Source organism: Oncorhynchus mykiss, chromosome 16 (assembly GCF_013265735.2).
Source record: "Oncorhynchus mykiss isolate Arlee chromosome 16, USDA_OmykA_1.1, whole genome shotgun sequence".
Classification (NCBI taxonomy): domain Eukaryota; kingdom Metazoa; phylum Chordata; class Actinopteri; order Salmoniformes; family Salmonidae; genus Oncorhynchus; species Oncorhynchus mykiss.
In genome coordinates, this window is record NC_048580.1 from 20,511,116 (window position 1) to 20,527,288 (window position 16,173).

General features: G+C 40.8%; 1 protein-coding gene across 1 annotated transcript in view; it reads left to right on the forward strand.

Moving 5' to 3' along the window:
• The first annotated feature begins 273 nt into the window (after window positions 1-273).
• Window positions 274-16,173, forward strand: part of LOC110492850 (SH3 and multiple ankyrin repeat domains protein 1) — a 59,663-nt gene continuing 43,763 nt past the window's right edge. Inside the window, exon 1 of the mRNA XM_036946466.1 lies at window positions 274-754. The gene's annotated coding sequence lies outside the window, so the exon portion shown is untranslated. The remainder of the gene's footprint in view (window positions 755-16,173) is intronic.

Below are 16,173 nucleotides of genomic sequence, written 5' to 3' on the forward strand. Positions count from 1 at the left end.
CAGAGGCTGGAGACGGCAGGTTCAGTGGTAGATGTACACCGGAGGGGGGGGCATACTGTCATGAGAGAAGAGAGAATGTATGTGAGAGAAGGTTGGATGCAGGGAGAGAGAATTGCAAGGGACAAGGAGAGTGTGTGAGAGGGAGGTAGAATATTGGGGGACAAGAGGGAATAAGAAAGTGTGTGTTTGTGAGAGAGGGAGAGCGAGAGGGGTAGGATGAGAGGGAGAGAGAGGGATAGAAAGTCAGAATAGAGAGTAACAAGAGCAGCTAGAGTGAGTGAGTGAGTGGAAAATTGAGGTAAAGGGAGAGGGGGGAAAGTGAATGAGTGAGATCCACCTACCAGCTGGAGAGAGAGAGAGAGAAAGAGAGAGCAGGACTGTTTGAATGAGCCACATTGGAGAGGGAGAGTATGTGAGTGTGTGTGCGAGGGAGAGATGGAGACAGTGCTATAGAGGGGGTAGGGCAGGTGAAATGGTGTGTGTATGTGTGTGAGAGAGAGGTTGTCAGATCCCCCTCGAAGTAGAGGCTGCTGCTCAGTGCAGTTGCTCTGGGTCCCATTGATACTCCTTTATAGAGTGGGAAGAGCTGAAAATGTCATTTTGAATGGAGGGAAAAACATTTGCTCTTTTTTTACCTTTCCTTATTTGTCCTTCTGGATCTTTATTCATCTCCACTGGTCCTCCTTGCTCTCTTTGTGGGTGTATAAAGGAGGTCACTGCGGATACAAAGAAACAGAACACAGTCCAGTAAAAGGTATTTATGCTTCAGGTTTCTTTGTAGTTATATGCTGATGTATTGTCTTAAAGAATAATTGATAGAGTAACATTAGTAGGTAAATCATAAGAGCCACGGGAATGTAGAGCAGGTTTTGGTGATTGGGGACCGACCGAGATAGGTGACAGGAGAAGTGTCAGGAAGGCGAAGGCAAAGAGAGTAATAGGATAGGGGCGATGGTTTGATGACAGGGATCCACTGTGCAAAAAGAGAAAGGTAAGACGCCTAGAAGGAAGCTTGGATATACGCAAGAGGTTTGTGGCATAGTCTCAGCGATGCGTGATTTGAACAGAGTGGGGTGTGAGCTGGAAAGGCGCTGTGTTCTTTAGAGAGTGAAGTGAGCACAGCGCTGGAGTCTGTTGAAAAAGCAGGGGGGGGGGGGCGTGTACTACAGAGTGATGGTGGTGAAGAGGTCTAATATAATGTATAACGTTTTATGCATTATACAGAAAGTATTCACACCCCTTGACTGAGATTCTGTGTCACTTGCCTACACACAATACCCCATACTGTCAAAGAGGACTTATTACAAATGAATAAAAAATAAAAAGCTGAAATGTCTTGAGTCAATAAGTATTCAACCCCTTTGTTATGTTAAGACTAAATAAGTTCAGGAGTAAACATTTTCTTAACAAGTCACATTAGTTGAATGGACTAATAGTGGTTAACATGATTTTTGAATGACTACCTCATGTCTGTACCCCACACATACAATTAATTATCTGTAAAGGCCCACAGTCGAGCAGTGAATTTGAAGCACATATTCCACCACCAACACCAAGGAGGTTTTCCAATGCTTCACAAAGAAGGGTACCTATTGGTAACTGGGTCAACATTTTAAAAGCAGACAATGAATATCTCTTTGAGCATGGTGAAGTAGTATTAGTCACACTTTGGATGGTGTATCAATCCATCCAGTCACTACAAAGATACAGGCGTCCTTCCTAACTGAGTTGCCGGAGAAGAAGGAAACAGGGTTTCTCAGGGTTTTCACCATGACGCCAATGGTGATTTTAAAACAGTTACAGAGTTGAATGGCTGTAATAGGAGAAAACAGAGGATGGATCAACATCATTGTAGTTACTCCACAATACTAACCTAAATGACAAAGTGAAAAGAAGGAAGCCTGTACAGAATACAAATATTCTAAAACATACATCCTGTTTGCAATAAGACAACAAAGTAAAACTGTGAAAAATGTGTCCTGAATAAAAAAACGTGTTTGGGGCAGATACAACACATCACTGAGTACAACTCTTTATATTTTCAAGTATGGTGGTGGCTGCATCATGTTATGGGTATGCTTGTCAGTTCATGTTCACACAGAGTGATTATTGGTAGTCTTAAACAAGTCAACTTTAAAATAGATATAGAGTTGAAATGTATTACATTTTGAGTTTGCATCCAATGTTACACTTTATATACAGAAGACTGAAATATAACAAAAATGTTTGACATGGAAACACCAGTTTAAAAAAATAACTTTATTAACTTTACAAAATATTAATAAAGTTCCACCCATGAGGCCAAAGAGTGCTCTTTTGGTCATTGACTGCAGGAAAGGGCAACATCAGCTTGAAAATCTATGGCAATCTAGCTATGATCAACAACCAACTTGACAGAGCTAGAAGAATTGTTTTAATAATTATGTCAATATTGTACTATCCAGGTGTGGAAAGCTCTGAAAACATGTTTTCACTTTGTCATGGGTGAGATGGGTGAGTGAAAACCTATATTTAATCCATTTTGAATTCAGGCTGTAACACAACAAAATGTAGAATAAGTCAATGGGTATGAATACAAACGTCAAATATTGTACAATCCTGGTGGTGCAAGGTTCTAAGAGATTTACCCAGAAACTCTCACAGCTGTAAATGCCAGAGATGATGATAACATGTATTGGGGTGTGAATACTTATGGAAATGAGATATTTTGGTTTAAAATGTTCAATAGATTTCTAAATAAGTTTTTCACTTTGTCATTATTGTTATATTATTTTATTATCCATTTTGAATTCAGGCTGTAACACAATGTAGAATAAGTCAATGGGAATGAATACAAAGTGGGACAGTACAGGGATTACATGATCACAGGGGGTTCTTCAAAGCCAACACTCATGTAATCGGGCATATCACTTAAAGGGATACTTCGGGATTTTGGCCCTTTATCTTCTTCCCCAGAGTCAGATGAACTCATGAATATAATTTGCCTGTACTGTATCTGCATTCAGTATGAAGGAAGATAGAGAAAGTTTTACAAGCCAATGCTAACTAGCATTAGTGCTATGACTGGAAGTCTATGTATCTACTAGCATGCTAGCAGTTACTATAGCCTTCCAGACATTGCGCGAACACTAGTTAGCAATTGTGCTAACGCTTGTTAGAAACTTCCTTCAAACAGCACGCAGAGACATAAAAATGGTATTCATGAGTTCATTGGACTCCGAGGAAGTAAATAAAGGGCTTTATTGCCAAAATCCTGAAGTAGCAGTTTAAGAGTAGATTAATATAACTCCATCACTTAATATCACTCTACAGATTTGTCAGGACTTACTTGTGCCTTGTATACCATGTATACCTGATTTCCATATAATTACTGTACAGTACGTAGCCAAACGCTTGTGGACAGTTAGTAGGTAAAACAGTTTAACAACTGAAATATTAAATAGTAGAAGTTTACAGTGTCTACACCTTATCCATTTAAATTGAGTTTTCTTAGTGTGAATAATTCCTTAATACGTACAGTAGTGCCCCACTTGGACCAGGGTTGGGAAATGGTTGAGTATGTACAAACTAAAACCGAAGAACGAGTAAGGTTGCAAAGCTACCGGTAATTTACCGCAATCTTCTGTAATTTTGTTAATCTATGGTAATTTAGGTCATTTATGCTTGAATAATTTTTTACAAATGTATTTATATTATATATATATATATTTACATCTGTGACAATACTGTCCATTAATTTCTAGTGGATAAACCATGAGGTTCAAGCGAAAATAGCCTAATTCATGAAAAAAGCATCTAATCAACAATGGCAGTATTTTCAATGAACTCTGCAACTCTTCCAAATGTTGACTTTTTTTCACAACTGCAACAAGTTTGGTGCCAAAACATTTACAACAAAGACATATGGACATAGTCTAATGAAAAACAATATTTAATTTCATATTAAACACCAATGGTATTCGCTAAGTTGATGGTTTATATTTAGGATAATGTTTTACAGCTTCGTCATTCTATATATTATTTTAAAATAATTTAATTTGATTATTTTATATATTTGACATGTGATAATGCCACACAGAGGGCCAGAGATGAGAGATAATTAGACACCTGTGATAATCAGAGGTACCCAAGAATGCCACTAAATGTCATCTGATAAAATTCCCCTCAATAATTTAAAGTTACCCAGATTCTGGTAGTTTACTGGTAAACTTAGACATTTTCCAGTAATATACCTTCCCTTTGCAACCCTACATCCTATGTACTACAATTTTGGAAAGGAAATATTGATCCAATGGGTGCATAAACTATTAGAGTTATAAAATGTGTTGCATCTTGCTGTGGGAGTTCAGAGGGGTAGAATGAGGAAATGGAAAGGTGAGGGAGAATCATCGCAGAACTCATCAACACCCAATTTGACACACTTCCTTTTCTGCTGCTTGTCAACAAAATAGATATCATTACCTGATCTCTCTATTCATGGGTTCAGGCTTTGCCGAGAGCACTAAGTAACAGTTTACTTGAAGACAGCCACACACCACTTTAGTTGTATCTCTGGGGTCATGGCCTGGCATAAAAACCAGTCATATTAGCTAGCCAAGTTGTGTGTGGCAGAGGTTGTTATAAGATGGGAATGTGCTATGCGTCAATGGTGTAAGACATGCACATGAGATTCAACTAAAGGAGACGTTGATCTTATAGATACAGAAAGTAATTGTCTATGCCTGCCTCTCTCTGGACTTAGTGTACATTATACCAGTCTTGCTACAGACACTTATATTTTCTAAGGGAAACTGGGAATTAATTTACAGAGAGGAGAAAATACACAGAAGTGCAGTTTAATTCCACAAAGACAGTGAAATTACTAACAAACCGTAATGAGTTCAAATGAAATGAAAGACAATGGGGTTCATGGAAAGCACAACAATGAAAGAAAGTGTGAATGTAGACCACAATGCTCTTAGTCTCATTGGGCGCTTTTCCACTTGACATGACTGGGAAATGTCCCTTTGTACCCCTACTACCATTTCTGAATAAAGGAGAGCAATGGACTGGTCACTGTGTAGGAGATTTAACTCTGGTGTTTGCTGCAGTATCTCTCAAGGGTTTATTATGGAGAGTGGGGAAGACAAGAGGGAGACATGTTGACCATGTTTTTGTGGCAGCGAGACTCCTACAAGGAATAAAGAGGGTGAATTCCGAGCTACTGCACAGTAAGATGCAGAATTTACAATACGATATAGCTTCATTCACTCCCATGGGGAAATCACAACTGGACTGCAGCAGATGGGACAAACACACACACACACACACACACACACACACACACACACACACACACACACACACACACACACATATAACTTGATCAACATATTAATAGAGTGGAAAAACATAGGATTACTGAAGTCAAACGTCCTATATGCTCTGTTGCTTAAGTGCCATCAATTAAAGGCCTTGAGACAGCTATCCTCAGATGTATCCTTTTAACGAGCGTTCGACTGTTGTTTACTGTAACTGGCGTAACAGCCTGCCAGAGCAACACTCAATAAGATGGTGCAACACAACAAAATAGCTGTTCCACCTGACTCTGCAATCCTTTCATATTACATAGGACAGTCCCTAGAGTAAATATGTAGGCTAGTGGACAGGCCAGCAAAGCTGGAGCTGGTAAACTGCGACATAGCCATCATAATAAAGCACTGTAAAAAATAAAATAAGAAATAAAAAAATAATAATCTAAATGTACATTGTCAGTTGCTCTTATATTCCAATAACAAAACCATAATGTAGGTTTAATGACAGAATTATACTCTAGTAATTTCATTCCCCTTCTGCTGAAACACCACAATTCCTAGCTAATGATTTCACTGTAATAACAGGCTCTAAGAACGAGTCCAACACAGAGCCAGATGAAGAGCAATCATCAGTGGCCTCTACTCCATCCCTCAAATAAGTGCCTAATAGTCAGGAAGTACAGTCTCCAAAACTAATTGCACTACAGTAATGAGTTACAGAACAAACCTTAACAAGACCCGACATCATAGTCCCCAGTTGTCAGCCATAACTGACAACGTTTATTAGGATCTTGTATGCTTCTGTTCCTCACAATTGCAACCAGAACCATTTGTACTAACAGGCATACATATTAAGTGTCTCACTCAGATTACAGTGGAATTATTGGGCCATTGAAATGACCCAGAGACAGGTTCTTCTCTTTCCTTTCTCTCAACCTATATATATTCCCACTGGCCCTATGTGTTTCTGTCTTTCTGCTGTGTTTGTGAAACAGTAAGATACCTGCAGCAGAGATCCCTTTCATGTTCAGTCGCTCTTTTCATGGCATTTTAACGCACTCGGTCAAACCGTGCCAGCAGTGAGAGGAGGGAGCTGAGGAGAAAGTGTGCTGCCTCGTGTACACATTACGCTACTGTTTAAGGGTCATTCCACAGAAGTTGTGTAAATTGGGGGAAACCACTTTTTTTTTCAAATGTATGACCTATTTTCCCAAAACTTTCAGCACACTTCTTACGACATACATTACGTCAGGTGGACAGACCTGGTGGACAGACAGTGGACAGGAAAGTATTCAAACCCCTTCACTTATTCCACATTTTGTTCCGTAACAGCCATTTTATAAAATTGATTAAATAGATTTGTTTCCTCATTAATCTACACACAATACCCCATAATGACAAAGCTAAAACAAGTTTTTTGATTTTTTGCAAATGTATAAAAATAAAAAATAAACTGAAATATCACATGTACATAAGTATTCAGACCCTATACTCAGTACTTTGTTGAAGGACCTTTGGCAGCAATTACAGACTTGAGTATGTTTGGGTATGATGCTACAAGCTTGGCACACCTGTATTTGGGGAGTTTCTCCCATTCTTCTCTGCAGATCCTCTAAAGCTCTGTCAGGTTGGATGGGGAGTGTTGCTGCACAGCTATTTTTCGTCTCTACAGTGATGTTTGATTGGGTTCAAGTCCGGGCTCTAGCTGGGCCACTCAAGGACATTCAGACAGTTGTCCCGAAGCCACTCCTGTGTTGTTTTGGCTGTGTGCTTAGGATCGTTGTCCTGTTGGAACGTGAGCCTTTGCCCAAGTCTGAGGTCCTGAGCGCTATGGAGCAGGTTTTCATCAATGATCTCTCTGTACTTTGCTCTGTTCATCTTTCCCTTGATCCTAACTAGTCTCCCTGTCCCTGCCACTGAAAAACATCCCCACAGCATGATGCTGCCACCACCATCCTTCAGCGCAGGCATGGTATTGGCAAGGTGATTTGCGGTGCCTGGTTTCCTCCAGACGTGACGCTTGTTTTTCATGCCAAAGACTTCAATCTTGGTTTCATCAGACCAGAGAATCTTGTTTCTCTTGGTCTGAGAGTCCTTTAGGTGCTTTTGGCAAACTCCAAGTGGGCTGTCATGTGCCTTTTACTGAGGTGTGGCTTCTGTCTGGCCACTCTACCGTAAAGGCCTAATTGGTGGAGTGCTGCAGAAAAGGTTGTCTTTCTGGAAGTTTGTCCCATCTACACAGAGGAACTCTGGAGCTCTGTTAGAGTGACCATTGCCCTTCTCCCCCGATTGCTCAATTTGGCCCGACGGCCAGCTCTAGAACGAGTATAGGTGGTTCCAAACTTCTTCCATTTAAGAATGGTGGTGGCAACTGTGTTCTTGGGGACTTTCAATGCTGCATAAATGTTTTGCTACCCTGTGCCTCGACACAATCCTGTCTCGGAGCTCTACGGACAATTGCCACAACTTTGGAAGTATGCTTGGGGTCATTGTCCATTTGGATGACCCATTTGCGACGAGCTTTAACTTCCTGACTGATGTCTTGATGTTGCTTCAATATATCCACATAATTGTAAGTGTATTGACAATGTCGTCCCCACAATGACCGCACATACCAGAATCCGGGATTTACAACATTAACAATGTCTACACTGTATTTTTGATCAATTTGATGTTATTTTAATGGACAAAAAAATGGCTTTTCTTTCAAAAACAAGGACATTTCTAAGTGACCCCAAACTTTTGAATGATAGTGTATGTCCAAGCAAACATATTTTAGTCCCAAAACCGTATATTAGATGTTCGGTTGTGACACTTTTTAAAAATACATAATTTACTGACTTGCTCACTCATTTTCTCCAAAATGTTTGCAGACAGACTACTCCATTTGGCCATGCTGGGGAGGGGTGCTTTCCCATCACCTGGTGATATTTGTAGGGATTCGGCTTAAGGCAGATATTCTATAGTCTTTTAATGTGTGTGATTCGGTAGTGACATCAGAAGGTGGGAACACCTTTTTTTTTAAAGATGTTTTAAAATGAACAGACCTACTATTTAGATCAGTACATGTCAATGTTATAAATGAACAACTCAAGATGTTCTATTAAAATAATACTGTTAAAAAATTACTAAAATAATGAATTGCTTTATTTTCAAACATGAAGTTTAGGAGTCAGGGTTTGGGACAGCCACCTCACATTGGAAATAGGTGTTAAAACAATGAATTTGTACTATATTAATTTAACAGCATGTTTGTTATTGCCTTGAATCCCCCATATACTGCCCTCCCCCCACCCACAATCTCTGGGGCTTTCCAAATGGAAAGCTCCAGAGATTGAGTCATTCATCTAAATTCTTGAGGAAACATTTGATGACGGGATTGTGTTGGTAATAAGATCTACAGAAGTCTAACTCATACAGAGTCTGCAGTCTGCACAATGTTACTATACTGAACAAAAATATAAACGCAATCATGGGTGGGCCTGGGAGTGCATAGGCCCACCTAATTGGGAGCCAGGCCTACCCACTGGGGAGCCAGTCCCAGCCAATCAGAATGAGTTCTTCCCCACAAAAGGGCTTATTACAGACAGAAATACTCCTCAGTTTCAACAGCTGGTGGCTGGTCTCAGACGATCCCGCAGGTGAAGAAGCTGGATGTGGAGGTCCTGGGCTGGCGTGGTTACATATGGTCTGTGGTTGTGAAGCTGGTTGGACTTACTGCCAAGTTCTCTAAAAGGACTTTGGAGGCGGCTTATGGTTGTAAAATTAGCATTACATTGGCGGACATTCCTGCAGTTGCATGCTCCCTCAAAACTTGAGATATCTGTGGCATTGTGTTGTGTGACAAAACTGCACATTTTAGAGTGGACTTTTATTGTCCCCAGCTGAAGATGCACGTCTGTAATGATCATGCTGGGCTTTTTTGTTTGTTGAATTTTTACCCCTTTTTCTCGTCAATTTTTTGTGGTATCCAATTGTTTTAGTAGCTACTATCTTGTCTCATCGCTACAACTCCCATACGGGCTCGGGAGAGACAAAGGTCGAAAGCCATGCGTTCTCCGATACACAACCCAACCAAGTCGCACTGCTTCTTAACACAGCGCGCATCCAACCCGGAAGCCAGCCGCACCAATGTGTCGGAGGAAACACCGTGAACCTGGCAACCTTGGTTAGCGTGCACTGCGCCCGGCCCGCCACAGGAGTCGCTGGTGCGCTATGAGACAAGGATATCCCTACCGGCCAAGCCCTCCCTAACCCGGACGACGCTAGGCCAATTGTGCGTCGCCCCACGGACCTCCCGGTGCGGTCTCTGATGGATTATCTTGGCAAAGGAGAAATGTTCACTTACAGGGATGTAAACTGAGAAATAAGCTTTTTGTGCATATGGAAAATGTCTGGGATCTTTTATTTCAGCTCATGAAACATGGGACCAACACTTTAGCAAGATTTGTACCATGCGTCTTATTTAAAAGTTCATTGAAAATGCAATACTTTTATCAGCTTGAAAACCAAAGAATTACATTCCGGTAGAAAGGGAGCTTTCAAAAATAGCATTGGGGACATTAGAGCTAAAATGTGCTCTGCACAGTAGGCTCCCCACCCTCCCCACCAAGTATAGCCTATCCCAGGCAGGCAAGGCCCTCAACACACATTCCACCTGACCCATTTACACCCAGTCTGGTGGGGAAAGAGAGCCCACTTTTGATATGCACCAGACCACCGCCAGCCTAGCCCGGATTGAGTGGTCTGTCACCTTAGCTGCTTTCTAGCTAGACTCAGCACAGATGAGTGTGATAGCTGTCTATTAGTGTGATTCCAAGCTGTCTGTTTGAAACGTTGTCAGCCCATCTGTAACCTTGGGGGATGGCTAGATGTTTCCAGAAAAAGGATGACCCTTTGTGAAGGGAAGTTGTTGGATGGGGAGGCTTAAGTGTAGATCAAAGAGTTGGGAATTGTTTACCAAATAGTGTAGGCTCGGGGTAATTATTTTAATCAAGCACTTAATTAATTATTAGATATAATGTCTGTTTGAATAGCTGTTTGAATTTCATTTCCCCATGAAATTAGGGTAAGATAATCATTGTTGAGGATGCTGAATTATACTATTATTTGTTCTTATCTGATTTAAAATACAGTTTTAAGGCACCAGACATTTATTTTTGACAGACATTTAATTGTATTTACCTGCTAAATCTGAAAATGTATACATTTTAGATAGTTCACTGTCTCACATTGAATTTTTGCATCAAGTGTTGCCTCAGTTTGTTATAAAACAGTAGTTAGAAACGTAGCTAGCATACAACATGGCCCCAAGGAGTGTTTGTGGCCTGGAAATGATCCACTGAAGCTTACAGTGCCTAGTGAAAGTCTACACACCCCTTGCACAATCTTTACATTTTGCTGTTTTAAAATTAAATGTAAAACAACTATTGTGGTGGCACATCATGTTATGGGTATGCTTGTCACCTGCAGGGACTGGGGAATTTGTCAGGATCAAAATAAATATGAAAGGAGCAAAGCCCTGGTAAAATGTTAGAGGAAAACCCACCTCAGTCTTCTGAAAACCCTGGGATAGAGTTTTAATTTATCACAATTACACAATTTAATGTCAAATGGCTTTTCCAAGAGGTGTTGAGTTTTCCTGCGTGTTCCAGCCACAATCCTGACTTAAATTTGGTTGAAATCTGAGACGGTTAGAATATGGCTGCCCATCAATGAACTCCCAACCAAATTTACTGAGCTTGAGCAATTTTGACAAAAACAATGGATAAATATTGCCCTAAGAGTTTTGCAAAGTTGGTAGAATATTATTCAAAATTATTCACAGCTGTAATGGCTGCCAAATGTGCTTCCACCAAATATTAACTCTGGGTTGTGAAGACATATGTTTTTTAAAGTTAGTTATTAATTTGAAAAATGATCTATAATCTTCTTTAACGTTGACAATGTTGAGTAGTTTGTGTAGATCGGTAGGAAAAAGATCCAATTTATTCAGTTATGAGATAAAAAAAATATATAACACAGCCAAATGTGAGGACTATGTAAGAGGTGTGTAGACTTTCACTAGAGACTGTAGCTCTTCCTCCTCATCTTCTCTCATGGGAGTAACTATCTACGTCAGAGCTCTGATAACTCTGACCACTCCCCACTTCGATGGCCAATGACCCACTCATAGGTACAGTACCTCCCATACAACTTATCAACGCCCCCTGTCTCATTAAAAGTGTTTATTCCGTCAGTCCCTCTATATTTGTAATAGACCTAGGCTACAGCACATCCCTAACTGTCCCATGTCTAAACAGAGGGGACTAGCAGCGTGAAAGAGGTAGAAGGATGAAGACCCAGTGAAAGAGAGGGATATGGAGGACAGAACTTGGCCGCTCCACTTTCAACAGGACGTAAAAGTGGGACAATCTGTTCCTTGGATACTCTCCTATTCTAGTTTCTGGGGACCAATGCACTGAAAATATATCTATACTCACGCTCTGTCCTACATAGAGATAGAGAGCAAGGGAGAGGAGAGAGTGAGTGTGAAAGAGAGTGGAATGCTGTGCCTTTTAAAGGAAAATTCCACCCCAAAACGATCTTTTGGTATTTGTTTAATTAGTCCATCATTGATATAGTCCCAAAATATTTTGCATGTCACCTATCAAGTTTTCAATACATAGAACTTTCAAAATACAGAAATACAGCGTGTATGATGCATTTTGCTTCATATGATACAGCATTTTGCGCAATAGTGTTTGGTGCTGTTTAAGATGAGGGAAGACAAATCTTTTTTTGTCTTACAGCACATTGGAAAACTGTCATTCATATTCCATTCCCCCAGCTCAATGTAACATCGATAGGTTTAGGCAACTACATGATACTCACATTTTTCCTATACCTATCATGAGGTTGCTACAACCTAACCTATGAATGAAAGTTTACAATGTGGGTACACGGGTCGAGAGAAATTTGAGTAATCAAGGCGACAGACATCGACACATTCAATTCAGCCTTGCGCAATCCTGCCCGCATCTAGCTGATCTAGGGTGTAATCATTAGTCCAAAAGTTGCAAACGAGAGTTCCTATTGGACAAATTCAGTTATGTTCATTTTCGCTTGGTTCCATTTGCTTCCGTTTAAGAACGTTTTTCAACAGAATCGGCGGAATAAATCCACCACTGATCACACGCAAACACAGTTAACTTTCATATAGGGGTGTGCCGAATAGTCAGACAAAACAAGTATCGTAACGGATATGGGCAATTTTCTGGATACGATTATGATCCGAGTATGTTCTGTATTTATCTGTGAAAAAATATATATTTTCAGGTGGCAGCTAGTGTATTTCTCATGTCAGTCAGTCACAGAGTTTCTAAACCATTCTGTACTGTTTTCAAGTCAGTCATATGTGGTCTAAATAACTCAATGGGCTAGTTTGCCTGTCTGTAAAGAGAAGGGGGGCTGTACGTTGATCCTGCTGCTCTGATTGGATAGAGTGAAGCTGTATTTCTCCATCTACTCGATTAATCATTTCACCCAATCACTTTTCCTCGCATGTTTTCGGTCTGATCATTTAGATTGCTGCTGCTAAGACTACTATGATAAATCACATGGTGAGGATGTTTGCTATCAATGTGCATAATATCTATAAATGGGGCAAAGGTAGATTAAACTAATGCACATTCTGACTGAGTGACAGCAGACTTGGCTGCCCGCTGCAAATTGACACACAGACACAGACACCCACCCCTCCGTTCGCTGCTCCTAATCTGCAGCTTTTTTTGCAGTGAGAACGGTCAGGGATGTATTTTGCCAACATACAGTTGAAGTCGGAAGTTTACATACACATATGTTGGAGTCATTAAAACTCATTTTTCAACCACTCCACAAATTTCTTGTTAACAAACTATAGTTTTGGCAAGTTGGTTAGGACATCTACTTTGTGCATGGCACAAGTAATTTTTCCAACAATTGTTTACAGACAGATTATTTCACTTATAATTCACTGTATCACAATTCCAGTTGGTCAGAAGTTTACATACACTAAGATGACTGTGCATTTAAACAGCTTGGAAAATTGCAGAAAATGGTGTCATGGCTTTAGAAGCTTCTGATAGCCTTATTGACATCATTTGAGTCAATTGGAGGTGTACCTGTGGATGGGAGCAATTTCCAAACACCTGAAGGCACCACTTTCATCTGTACAAACAATAGTAAGCAAGTATAAACACCATGGGACCACACAGCCGTACTACTGCTCAGGAATGAGACACGTTCTGTCCCCTAGAGATGAACGTACTTTGGTGCGAAAAGTGCAAATCAATCCCAGAACAACAGCAAAGAACCTTGTGAAGATGCTGGAGAAAACGGGTACAAAAGAATCGATAGCCACAATAAAACGAGTCCTATATCGACATAACCTGAAAGGCCGGTCAGCAAGTTAGAAGCCACTGCTCCAAAACCGCCATAAAAAAAGCCAGACTATGGTTTGCAACTGCACATGGTGACAAAGATCGTACTTTTTGGAGAAATGTCCTCTGGTCTGATGAAACAAAAATAGAACTGTTTGGCCATAATGACCATAGTTATGTTTGGAGGAAAAAGGGGGAGGCTTGCAAGCCGAAGAACACCATCCCAACAGTGAATCAGGGGGGGGAGGCAGCATCATGTTGTGGGGGTGCTTTGCTGCAGGTGGGACTGGTGCACTTCACAAAATAGATGGCATCATAAGGGGGGGAAATTATGTGGATATATTGAAGCAACATCTCAAGACATCAGTCAGGAAGTTAAAGCTTGGTCACAAATGGGTCTTCCAAATGGACAATGACCCTAAGCATACTTCCAAAGTTATGGCAAAATGGTTTAAGGACAACAAAGTCAAGGTATTGGAGTGGCCATCACAAAACCCTGACCTCAATCCTATAGAAAATGTGTGGGCAGAACTGAAAAGGTGTGCAAGCAAGGGGGCCTACAAACCTGACTCAGTTACACCAGCTCTGTCAGGAGGAATGGGCCAAAATTGACCCAACTTATTGTGGGAAGCTTGTGGAAGGCTACCCAAAACGTTTGACCCAAGTTATGAAATTTAAAGGCAATGCTACCAGACACTAATTGAGTGTATGTAAACTTCTGACCAACTGGGAATGTTATGAAAGAAACATAAGCTGAAATAAATCATTCTCTCTACTATTATTCTGACATTTCACCTTCTTAAAATTAAGTGGTGATCCTAACTGACCTAAGACAGTGAATATTTACTAGGATTAAATGTCAGGAATTGGGAAAATGAGTTTAAATGTATTTGGCTAAGTTGTACGTAAACTTCTGACTTCAACTGTATATTTAGATACACTACCGTTCAAAAGTTTGGGGTCACTTAGAACTGTCCTTGTTTTTGTAAGAAAATAAAAAATCTGTCCATTAAAATAACATCAAATTGATCAGAAATACAGTGTAGACGTTGTTAATGTTGTAAATGACTATTGTAGCTGGAAACAGCTGATTTTTAATGGAATATTTACATAGGCCAATTGAGGCCCATTATCAGCAACCATCACTCCTGTGTTCCAATGGCACGTTGTGTTAGCTATTCCAAGTTTATCATTTTAAAAGGCTAATTGATAATTCGAAGAAAATAAAAAACAATTATGTTAGCACAGCTGAAAACTGTTGTTCTGATTGAAGAAGCAATAAAACTGACCTTCTTTAGACTAGTTGAATATCTGGAGCTTCAGCATTCATGGGTTCGATTACAGGCTCAAAATGGCCAGAAACAAAGACCTTTCTTCTGAAACTCATCAGTCTATTCTTGTTCTGAGAAATTAAGGTTATTCCACGCGAGAAATTGCCAAAAAACTGAAGCTCTCGTATAGCGCTGTGTACTAACTCCCTTCACAGAACAGCGCAAACTGGAATAGAAAGATGAGTGGGAGGCCCCGGTGCACAACTGAGAAAGAGGACAAGTACATTAGAGTGTCTAGTTTGAGAAACAGACGCCTCACAAGTCCTCAACTGGCAGCTTTATTAAATAATACCTGCAAAACACCTGTCTCAACGTCAACAGTGAAGAGGCGACTCCGGGATGCTGGCCTTCTAGGTAGAGTTTCAAAGAAAAAGGCATATCTCAGACTGGCCAATAAAAATAAAAGATTAAGATGGGCAAAAGAACACTGTACAGAGGAACGCTGCCTAGAAGGCCAGCATCCCGGAGTCGCCTCTTCACTGCGTTACTACAGATCCTGGTTCGATACCGGGCTGTGTCGCAGCCGGCCGCAACCGGGAGACCCACGAGGTAATGCACAATTGTCCCAGCGCTGTCTGGGTTAGGGGAGGGTTTGGCCGGCCGGGATTTCCTTGTCCCATCGTGCTCTAGCGACTCCTGTGTCGGGGCGGGCTCATGCACACTGACACAGTCGCCAGGTGTACTGTGCTTCCTCCGCCACATTGGTGCGACTGGCTTCCTTGGTTAAGCGGGCATTGTGTCAAGAAGCAGTGCGGCTTGGCTGGGTTGTGTTTCGGAGGATGCAGGGCTCTCGACCTTTGCTTCTCCCGAGTCAGTACAGGAGTTGCAGCGATGGGACAAGACCGTAACTACCAATTGGATATAACTTAAAATGGTGTAAAAAAACAGCAACAATCATTTACCTTATTTACATAAGTATTCAAACCCTTTGCTATGAGACTCGAAATTGAGTTCAGGTGCTTGTTGTTTCCATTGATCATCCTTGAGATGTTTCTACAACTTGATTGTAATCCACCTGTGGTAAATTCAATTGATTGGACATGAATTGGAAAGGCACACACCTGTCTATATATGGTCCCGCATTTGACAGTGCACGTCGGAGTAAAAACCAAGCCAAGAGGTTGAAGAAATTCTACATAGAGCTCTAAG